Source organism: Schistocerca cancellata, chromosome 3, assembly GCF_023864275.1.
Source record: "Schistocerca cancellata isolate TAMUIC-IGC-003103 chromosome 3, iqSchCanc2.1, whole genome shotgun sequence".
NCBI lineage: Eukaryota > Metazoa > Arthropoda > Insecta > Orthoptera > Acrididae > Schistocerca > Schistocerca cancellata.
In genome coordinates, this window is record NC_064628.1 from 395,169,180 (window position 1) to 395,181,315 (window position 12,136).

The 12,136-nt window shown below is 40.6% G+C and overlaps 1 non-coding gene across 1 annotated transcript; it reads right to left on the bottom strand.

Moving 5' to 3' along the window:
* Positions 1-3,177: 3,177 nt before the first annotated feature.
* On the bottom strand, positions 3,178-3,259 carry Trnas-gcu (transfer RNA serine (anticodon GCU)). The gene has a single exon. It is a non-coding gene; the product is annotated as a tRNA-Ser (tRNA).
* Positions 3,260-12,136: the final 8,877 nt, after the last annotated feature.

Here is a 12,136-nt window from a genome sequence, read left to right on the forward strand (position 1 = left end):
CTCTTCTTTCAGGCATGTCCAAAAGAACAGACATTACATATACAGGGTCAGGCAGAAGGAAAGGTACATGCTTTGAGGGGTGATAGTTATTCTGAACAAAAAACTTCATATGGACGTATGCCCTATTCCGAATGGTTTCCGAGATGGGAGACACTTAATATAACTTTTGTATGTTTTTCTTGAATAACTCGAAAACTGCACCCTCCAGCGAAACCGTGTCGCAGTAAAAAATTAAACTATATTAAATTTCCTACAAAAAGGATCCTACTCATTTTTTTTCTCTAGAAGAGAGTTCGAGAATGATGAAAAACTCACTCGACGTGCATGCGCTGTAGCTTACGAAGTTTTTGTAGGCTAATTTGAGGTAGTTTCCCGATTTGATAGACCACAAGTGTCCCGTATCACACAGTTTGTCTCAACTTGCTACCTCAATATGCTACCTCGAATTGGCCTACAAAAACTACGTAAGCTACAGCGCATGCGCGTCGAGCTTGTTTTCCAACATTCTCACCCTGTCTTCGCACAAACCATTTAGTTCTAGTGAACAAAATGAATAGGTCCTTTTTTGAAAGAAATTTAATATAATTTAATTTTTTACTGCGACACGCTGTTTTCGAATTATTCGAGAAAAACGTACAAAAGGGATATTAAATGTATTCTATCTCGGAACGATGGTTGAAATGGCTCTAAGCATTACGGGATTAACATCTGAGGTCATCAGTCCCCTAGACTTAGAACTACTTAAACCTAACTAACCTGAAGACATCACACACATCCATGCCCGAGACAGGATTCGAACCTGCGACCGTAGCAGCCTCGTGATTCCGGACTGAAGCGCCTAGAACTGCTCGATCACAGCGACCTGCTCGGAACGATTCGGAAAAGGGCATACGTCCATATGAGTAATATTATTACCCCTCAAAGCATGTACGTTTCCTCCTCACTCACCCTGTACACTACAATAATAACCAGAACAACTGCCAGGATGCTGAATGCAAGCACGCAAACGTGCATGTATTCTGTTATGCAGGAGCCAGATGTCAGTTTGTTGAATGAAGTTCCATGCCTGTGGCACTTGGTCAAATGGCTCTGAGCACTATGCGACTTAACGTCTGAGGTCATCAGTCGCCTAGAACGCTCGGCTCCAGACTGTAGCGCCTAGGACCGCACGGCCACTCCGGCCGGCGCACTTGGTCAGTCAGTACAGGGACAGTTAATGGTGTTTGTGGATGGTGCTGGAGTTGTCATCCGATGATGTCCGGTATGCCCTCCATTTGAGACTTATCTGGTGATCGAGCAGGCCAAGGCAACAGGCTGACACTCTGCAGACCATGTTGGGCTACAACAGAGATATGTGTGAGTGTGATGTCCTGTTAGAAAACACCCCCTGGAATGCTGTTCATGAATGGCAGCAAAACAGGTCGAATCATCAGGCTCACGTACGAATTTGCATCGAGTGTGTGTGGGACAACCACGAGAGTGCTCCTGCTATCATACGAAATCGCACCGCGGACCACAACTCCAGGTGTAGGTCCAGTGTGTCTAGCACACAGAAAGGTTGGATGCAGGTCCACAACTGACCTCCTCCTAAACAAAACACAGTCATCACTGGCACCGAGGCAGAAACAGCATTCGTCAGAAAACACAACAGACCTCCACCCTGGCCTCCAGTGAGCTCTTGCTTGACACCACTGAAGTGGCAAATGGCGGAGGTTTGGGGTCAGTGTAATACACTCTTTGTAACAGTTGTGTCACAGTGGGGCCAACTGCTGCTACAGAACCATACACAGAACACGATGACCTTCTCTCTAGGTAGTACCACGTCCGGAGCACGGTCTTCTTGCGATCGTACATTCTCGTGACCACCGCTGCCGGCAGTCATGTACAGTAGCTACCTTCCTGCCAAATCTTTCTGCAGTGTCGCAGAAGGCACACCCAGTTTATACAGCTTCTCGTAGCTCTATTACACGGTCTCGTTCAAGCTCAATGAGGTGTTGATAGTGGCGTCTTTGTCGCCTTCAAGGCATTCTTGACTAACATCAGCTCACCACGTCCAATCGCAAAGGTAACTGACGCTCACGACCGGTACAGTGTGTATTTAAACTTAAAGCAAACCTGATTTGCATCCTCATAGTGGCGCTACTAACGCGAAATTTGAATAAGCATCATCTTTATAAGATGTAGAAACACGCCTGCCAACTTTCGCTTAAATGTCGCACAACTCCATCTTTGTGTTGCGATTTTTTCCCGTCAATGCATATGTGCCTTGACGACAGATAACGATATCTTCAGTGTGGATGCCCTCATTTTTCGATCTGTTGCGCGAATCTGGGGAGGCTGCGAGCAATGAAGATAAAGGATCAGGGACATTACGTTATGTAATATGCTACATATGGGAATTTGAGTTAGACTGGAAGCGTGTTCAGATAGCCGAAGTGGATAAGGCGGCCACACTCTAGACGCGCGAAGTCGGGGTTCGAGTCCCAGTCCGGCACGAATTTTTCAGCTGTCGCCATCAGATTTATTCTCTTTCGTCTTGTATATACGGCTGCAGGATCATGAATGTCCGAAAAAACAGCCACCACACATATAAAGATAAGGATGTAATTGTATGCGTCTTCTTAAGTCTCCACATCACTGGAATTGCTAATTCACGACCAGCCTCCCGAAATGATTTCTTGGGGCTAAGTGTGAAAGACTCTTTCACCATTTGCACACGTTTTTCAGTCACTCTTGGTCGTCTTGACGAATGGTGTGTGAAATGGAGCACTTGTCAGAAAAAACTTTTGCGTTGCTCTTTCATTTAATCTATTATTTATTTATAAGCTGAATGTAACAAAGTCTTAAAACCGCAATATTAATTTTGAAACACCAGGTAAATATTAATTTTGAAACACCAGGTATACTTATTGCATCAATAAAAAAAGGCCATAAAAGCATTATTAATAGTACTGTGACGGTAGGGGTAAAATTACAATTACTAATAATGCACATTCTTTTCATTTTCGTCCAACAGCGGCACTTTGACATGCAATATGCACTGCTACTGTGCAATGAATCGAAATTACAAGTTACTATAACATGTCGCAATTAATTTTCTATACAATTTGAACTTGTTACGTTAGCCCTACAACACACCTGAGGCTTGATACTTGCGTTTCGGTAATTTAAAATGTTCGACGAGGATGGGATTCGAACCCACGCGTGCAGAGCACATTGGATTAGCAGTCCAACGCCTTAACCACTCGGCCACCTCGTCGTACATTACTCGCCGCTCTGACGCGCGCCATCTTGCTTGCACATTTGGCTGTATCGTTGCTTTATTTCAGTGCCGGCAGACGCACGAGAATAGAACTTGCAGTAAATGAAGATGACCTCTCAGTCCTTTGACACTAAAACTATACAACACTGTCTCCATCAAACATACTGGCGAATTTTGAAACGATGCAGCAGCCTCCCCAATATGGCGCACACAGTCGATGCATCGGCCACGATGTTCGTCGCACAAATGATGAACTAGCGTAATATTTATTGCGGTTTCACTAGTTTTCCTTACATATTTCAGTCTGTATGAGATCACACTGCCCAGAGTAATTGGACAGAGTAATTCGCAATAACGTTAAACATAATAAAAAAGGTTAGGTTGACGGTTTTCAGCTTTTACTGTTTACATTAGAAATATTTGCATACATAGCCATAGATGTATTTGGTTTTTGAGACATCACGTGCTCCTTTCCCACCACCTAATATTATAAATAACTAAACAATACTGTTTAGATTAGATGAATAATAAATCTCTGATGCGCCAGAAATTGGAAACACGATGTTCAATGGATCTGTTCTTTATACTGATGACATCACCATCATTGTAACTGGAAATGAATAAGACAACCTAGTGAAATAAATAAAAACACCTTAGAATATGCAACATCTGGTTTAAAGGTAATCAATTAGCTATAAAATAAGAAAGAACTCAAAATACAATTTTCAGCTTACTACGTAATTCTGACAGCGATTGTATGTCCGTTAAACGTTGTGTGTAAAGTTATACTTCAAATTAACTTATAAACATCACCCAGACTCTCAACTATCAACAGTCATATTTTTTAATGTAACTTACAGAACAGGTGTATGTGTGAGTGAAAACATGTTTAACTTTTATTACGCGTTTTTTTCATAGTTATAGAACATGCTGCACACTGTTCAGTATTAGCTCTTGCAGATATAAGAAAACGTTTTCGCGTGGTAGAGTAAGACATTGAAACAGTTACACACATTAGCACGTAATCATTAAATTTTTAAATGCACTACCTTCAGAAGGAATGTTTTAGCAAAGTTATAGAAAATTCGCTGGAAGAGATATTTCAAACATCTGAGGTAATCATAAAGGAAGTCCTTGAATTTTGACTCCTACTCAGTAAATCCCCCCATGAACCATGGACCTTGCCGCTGGTGGGGAGGCTTGCGTGCCTCAGCGATACAGATGGCCGTACCGTAGGTGCAACCACAACGGAGGGGTATCTGTTGAGAGGCCAGACAAACATGTGGTTCCTGAAGAGGGGCAGCAGCCTTTTCAGTAGTTGCAGGGGCAACAGTCTGGATGATTGACTAATCTGGCCTTGTAACATTAACCAAAACGGCCTTGCTGTGCTGGTACTGCGAACGGCTGAAAGCAAGGGGAAACTACAGCCGTAATTTTTCCCGAGGACATGCAGCTCTACTGTATGATTAAATGATGATGGCGTCCTCTTGGGTAAAATATTCCGGAGGTAAAATAGTCCCCCATTCGGATCTCCGGGCGGGGACTACTCAGGATGGCGTCGTTATCAGGAGAAAGAAAACTGGCGTTCTACGGATCGGAGCGTGGAATGTCAGATCCCTTAATCGGGCAGGTAGGTTAGAAAATTTAAAAAGGGAAATGGATAGGTTAAAGTTAGATATAGTGGCAGGAGGAACAAGACTTTTGGTCAGGTGATTACAGGGTTATAAATACAAAATCAAATAGGGGTAATGCAGGAGTAGGTTTAATAATGAATAAAAAAATAGGAGTGCGGGTTAGCTACTACAAACAGCATAGTGAACGCATTATTGTGGCCAAGATAGACACAAAGCCCATGCCTACTACAGTAGTACAAGTTTATATGCCAACTACCTCTGCAGATGATGAAGAAATAGATGAAATGTATGACGACATAAAAGAAATTATTCAGGTAGTGAAGGGAGACGAAAATTTAATAGTCATGGGTGACTGGAATTCGTCAGTAGGAAAAGGGAGAGAAGGAAACATAGTAGGTGAATATGGATTGGGGGGAAGGAATGAAAGAGGAAGCCGCCTTGTAGAATTTTGCACAGAGCATAACTTAATCATAGCCAACACTTGGTTCAAGAATCATAAAAGAAGGTTGTATACCTGGAAGAATCCTGGAGATACTAGTAGGTATCAGATAGATTATATAATGGTAAGACAGAGATTTAGGAACCAGGTTTTAAATTGTAAGACATTTCCAGGGGCAGATGTGGACTCTGACCACAATCTATTGGTTATGACCTGTAGATTAAAACTGAAGAAACTGCAAAAAGGTGGGAATTTAAGGAGATGGGACCTGGATAAACTGAAAGAACCAGAGGTTGTACAGAGTTTCAGGGAGAGCATAAGGGAACAATTGACAGGAATGGGGGAAAGAAATACAGTAGAAGAAGAATGGGTAGCTCTGAGGGATGAAGTAGTGAAGGCAGCAGAGGATCAAGTAGGTAAAAAGACGAGGGCTAATAGAAATCCTTGGGTAACAGAAGAAATATTGAATTTAATTGATGAAAGGAGAAAATACAAAAATGCAGTAAATGAAGCAGGCAAAAAGGAATACAGACGTCTCAAAAATGATATCGACAGGAAGTGCAAAATGGCTAAGCAGGGATGGCTAGAGGACAAATGTAAGGATGTCGAGGCTTGTCTCACTAGGGGTAAGATAGATACTGCCTACAGGAAAATTAAAGAGACCTTTGGAGAGAAGAGAACCACTTGTATGAATATCAAGAGCTCAGATGGCAACCCAGTTCTAAGCAAAGAAGGGAAGGCAGAAAGGTGGAAGGAGTATATAGAGGGTTTATACAAGGGCGATGTACTTGAGGACAATATTATGGAAATGGAAGAGGATGTACATGAAGACGAAATGGGAGATAAGATACTGCGTGAAGAGTTTGACAGAGCACTGAAAGACCTGAGTCGAAACAAGGCCCCGGGAGTAGACAACATTCCATTGGAACTACTGATGGCCTCGGGAGAGCCAGTCATGACAAAACTCTACCATCTGGTGAGCACGATGTATGAGACAGGCGAAATACCCTCAGACTTCAAGAAGAATATAATAATTCCAATCCCAAAGAAAGCAGGTGTTGACAGCTGTGAAAATTACCGAACTATCAGTTTAATAAGTCACAGCTGCAAAATAGTAACGCGAATTCTTTACAGACGAATGGAAAAACTGGTAGAAGCCGACCTCGGGGAAGATCAGTTTGGATTCCGTAGAAATGTTGGAACACGTGAGGCAATACTGACCTTACGACTTATCTTAGAAGAAAGATTAAGAAAAGGCAAACCTACGTTTCTAGCATTTGTAGACTTAGAGAAAGCTTTTGACAATGTTAACTGGAATACTCTCTTTCAAATTCTGAAGGTGGCAGGGGTAAAATACAGGGAGCGAAAGGCTATTTACAGTTTGTACAGAAACCAGGTGGCAGTTATAAGAGTCGAGGGGCATGAAAGGGAAGCAGTGGTTGGGAAAGGAGTAAGACAGGGTTGTAGCCTCTCCCCGATGTTATTCAATCTGTATATTGAGCAAGCAGTAAAGGAAACAAAAGAAAAATTCGGAGTAGGTATTAAAATTCATGGAGAAGAAGTAAAAACTTTGAGGTTCGCCGATGACATTGTAATTCTGTCAGAGACAGCAAAGGACTTGGAAGAGCAGTTGAACGGAATGGACAGTGTCTTGAAAGGAGGATATAAGATGAACATCAACAAAAGCAAAACGAGGATAATGGAATGTAGTCAAATTAAGTCGGGTGATGCTGAGGGAATTAGATTAGGAAATGAGACACTTAAAGTAGTAAAGGAGTTTTGCTATTTAGGGAGTAAAATAACCGATGATGGTCGAAGTAGAGAGGATATAAAATGTAGACTGGCAATGGCAAGGAAAGCGTTTCTCAAGAAGAGGAATTTGTTAACATCGAGTATAGATTTAAGTGTCAGGAAGTCGTTTCTGAAAGTATTTGTATGGAGTGTAGCCATGTATGGAAGTGAAACATGGACGATAACTAGTTTGGACAAGAAGAGAATAGAAGCTTTCGAAATGTGGTGCTACAGAAGAATGCTGAAGATAAGGTGGGTAGATCACGTAACTAATGAGGAGGTATTGAATAGGATTGGGGAGAAGAGAAGTTTGTGGCACAACTTGACTAGAAGAAGGGATCGGTTCGTAGGACATGTTTTGAGGCATCAAGGGATCACAAATTTAGCATTGGAGGGCAGTGTGGAGGGTAAAAATCGTAGAGGGAGACCAAGAGATGAATACACTAAGCAGATTCAGAAGGATGTAGGTTGCAGTAGATACTGGGAGATGAAGAAGCTTGCACAGGATAGAGTAGCATGGAGAGCTGCATCAAACCAGTCTCAGGACTGAAGACCACAACAACAACAACTCAGTAAATCTCTGTGTTCCTCATTTGTGTGACCTTAAGTGTCCGGAGTTGCTTTACAATGGTTGAACGTATTTAAGTAATTACACACAAATATTTTAGATACCTTCAACAATCTGATGTTTTCATTCTCATCTTTACTATTGAGTTCTGTTGTTATCTAACTTACACTGAGGACTGCATTTACTTCTGTTGAGCAAAACAAGAAGGAGTGGATTGAAGTTCTAGAAGAAACGGATACGGTCTAAAGCAGCAAACTGACCAAGAACTTGGTCGGAAAACTCAACAGTGGCCGCTGGCAGCCACATGAAGCAACACTCAACCAAGTTACCCACAAACTCCTCTTAAATGGAAAATCTAGCAAGAGATGATGGAAGTCTAAAATCAGTAGACGCAGACAGCAAGCGCGAAGTAATTTCGTTGAATCATTTGCCTTAAAAGAACTCTGTCTAGGACAAAACTCAATGAAAAATGGAAAAGCAGCCGGGGTTGACGACATTTGTGTGACACAGACTTGTCAACCGCTGTATGAAAACTAGCCGTTGTTGGCCTAGGCTTTGCATACAACGCAGTGAACTATAGGTCGCTCATAACAAGCGTTTATGATGCACTGAAAGATCACCAGCTCGTAAAAATCAGTGAATGGCTGCTGCAAAACAATGGTCTGTTACAGTGGAGGGCGGAAAAAAGGAGCTCGTCCTCGGTAATTGTAACTTAAGTCTCCTTAAATATTTGTATGTGTATTTCATCTCTTCCGCGCAGACGTAGAAAATAAAGGAAACGGTTACTTACAGAAAACATCGGCATCTGTGTTCGGCTTGTTGCAGAATAATCTAATTAGACAATTCTTCAGTTTCATCTTTTAACACGTGAATTTGCTTTATCTAAAACAATTTTTTCCTTCAGGTACATCACACAGTTAAAAGCAACCAATACCGGAGTAACAGAATTTGTATTTTCTCCTTTATTCATGACACCCTCATATCAGCTAACAATCAACGTTAAATGCATTTAAATTTTTTTGAGCGATAATAATTCAGCGGAAAGAAGAACAAAAAGGAAAACGAACTCTTTACTACAGCAACCATAGAGTTAACAACATGCAAGAATCACGGATGTTACCTTACAAGGAGTAGCTATGTCACAGAGCTGGTCTGAATACAATTACCAAAATTTACGTAACGCAAACTACATTAAATTGTTACACCTGTTTTACTGTTAACAAAAATAAAGAAAAACAACCATAAATACACTGCTGGAAGTGGCAAAGCGCCTGAAGGTCCTTGGTGAGTTCATACTGTCATGGACACGCTCCTATGTTAGGGTGACCACACGTCCCGATTAATCGGGATTGTCCCGTTTTTTGAGCCTCAAAAATATTTGTTCCGACTTTTTTTAAAAAACAAGTAATTTGTCCCGATTTTCAAGGATTATTTTCAGACATTTACAAAGTGAAGGTAATTCCAAGTGTGAGTGCTGATGGAGACCGTAGATTACTGGTGGGACAATGGAAAATGAATCAGTGTGTGAAAAATAGAAAACAGAAGAAAGTGACGAGGATACGGGATTGGAAATTGAAGGAGAGTGAATGTGCTGAGAAGTACAGAGAATTAATAACACAAAATTTTCCAAAAGAAGTTTTCTGCGATGTAGAAAAAGAATGGAGTTCATTCAAAGACACTTTAGTCGAAGCAGCACAAAAAGTATGTGGCAGAACATCTGGAAAGGAAAAAATAAGACAGACAAGTTGGTGGGATGATACCACAATCCAAGCAGTTAGAAGAAAAAATGGAGCATGGAGAAAATGGTGGAAAACTAAAAATGACGAAGACCATAAAAGATGTATAGAGGAAAAGAAGAAGTGCAAAGAAATAGTGGAAACAGCAAAGAAAAAGGCATGGGAAGAGTTTACAAAAAAACTTGAAGAAGATGTGAAGAGCAATAAGAAAATGTTCTATAAAATGATGAAAAATAAAAGGAAGGCTTCTGAAGTACCAGTAAAGATGGAAACAGAGGACGGTACCATTATTGAAGATCCAGGGAATATAAAAGATCTCTGGAAAGAACATTTTAAGAAGCTGTTAAACGCTGCGGACCAGGTACATGAGGAAACAACAAATAATGGAGAAATTGAGAGAAGTTGGGAAGCAGAATTAGGACAAATTACACAGGAAGAAATGGAAAAAGCTGTGAAGAAGATGAATGGGGGGAAAGCCCCAGGACCTGATGAAGTATCAGTGGACATGATAAGAGCAGCAGGTCCAGTGGGAATGCAGTGGCTGTATAGAGTACTATCAAGCGTGTGGAGAAATAGTAAAATACCTGGCGACTGGAGAACAGGAGACATTGTTCCCATCTTCAAGAAAGGCAATAAAAGACTTTGTAAAAACTACAGAGGAATAACCCTCATGAGTCATACAGCCAAGATTTTTGAAAGAATTTTACTAAATCGAATAAGTGAAAAGATAGAAAAGGAGCTGAGTGAAGAACAGCATGGGTTTAGGAAAGGAAGGAGCACAATCGACCTGATATTTTCTATCCGTCAACTGATGGAAAAAAGTTGGGAGTATAACAAAAGGGTGATAATGATTTTTATACACATAGAAAAGGCATATGACTCAGTTGACAGCGAAAGACTCTGGTAAGAACTGAAGAAGATAGATATAGAAGATGGATACATTAATGTTATAAAGACAATGTACAGAGGCCACAATTGTAGAATTAGAACACCATTGGGGAACTCTGAATACTTCGAAATAAGACAAGGACTTAAGCAAGGAAGTATTCTATCTCCTGCGCTTTTTAATGTTGTGATGGAGGGAATGAATAGGGCAGTTAAAGATATAGTAAAAGAAAAAGACAAAAAGATGATTTTTGCAGATGATATGGTAATATGGGGTGATAAAGAGGTAGATGTACAGTTACAGCTTGATGCGTGGAAGGAAATAATGAAAAGGTATGGATTAAGAATAAATAAAGATAAGAGTGAAGTAATGGTATTTGGAAGAGAGAAAGGAATCAATGGAAATATTACCTTGAATGGAGAACCCCTCAAAGTGGTAGAAAGTTTCACTTATTTAGGGAGTGAAATATCTAGGGATGGAAGAATAACTAACGAAATTAATAGGAGGTTACAGAAGGGAGGCAATTTCTACCAAACAATAAAACATCTGATTTGGAATAATGAAGTTTCAGAAAGAGCAAAACTCTTGATGTATAAGAATTATTACTTCCCTATTGTCACCTATGGTGGAGAAACATGGACAATGAAAGAAAGGGACTGGAGCAGACTGCAAGCAGGGGAAATGAAATTTCTCAGAGCAGTTAAGGGAAAAACAAGAATGGACAGAGTAAGGAATGTAGAGATTAGAAAGGACCTCAAACAAGAAAATATGAGAGAAGAAATTGAAAGAAAGAGATTAAGATGGTATGGGCATGTTAAGAGGATGCATGGGCAGAGACTCCCCAAAATTATGGAAGAACTAAAGATGGATGGGAAACGATCTAGAGGGCGCCCAAGAACACGGTGGGAAATGGGAGTGAGAATATCTGTTGAAAGGAGAGGTGTGACCTGGCAGCAAGTGGAGGAAGAAAAGTGGTGGGAGGACCGAGCCAAATGGAGAGGACTCGTCAGCACCCAGACCCGGCAGTAGCTGGAGCGGGATTCGGATATAGATAGATAGATTTACAAAGTGGTTAAAATATTTTCTGAGTGTCGATTTTATAAACTATCAAATGAAACTGACATTCCGTTCGTTGGTACCCCCTGATAATGTACAGCTTAAGCACTATAATTGTTGCATACTCTTATTTTCTTTGCTTTTGCTTGCCATTGTTGTCAGCACTCGGTTTCGTGAAGTGCTAGCACGTCGTGGCGATGACGAAACGAAAATCAAAGTTTTCGGAAGAGTTTCAGAGGAAATTTCCTTGCTTCACTGCTACAGACAAAGACTGTTCAGCAAAATGTAACGTATACACCACCAAAGCTATCGTTCTAATGACTGTAGTGTTCAACTAAACAAAAAAATTTTTCCTGATTCTAAGGTTGCAGAAAATCTTTCATGTGGAAGAACAAAGTGTGAAGCAATTATCAACAATGTTATAGCTCCGCATTCCCAGAAACAGGTAATAGCTGTTGTAAACAGTGCAAAATACTTTCCAATATCTACTGATGTTAGCAACCATGGGCATCAGAAAATTTTTCCTGTAAGTGAGGGTGGACTGCAGACGAAATTGCTTGATCTAGATGAATTGCAGAACGAAAAGTCCGAAACAATTTCCAATTATCTTTCTCATGTTATACAGTCATTCAGTATCATCTCAAAGTGTGTTGCATTTGGTGCAGACAATACTAACTGTAATTTTGAGGGGTTAATGAAGAAAGAGGGTAATAATGTTTTCACACATCTGAAAGAAAAATTAAAAAACTCTAACATTGTTGGCA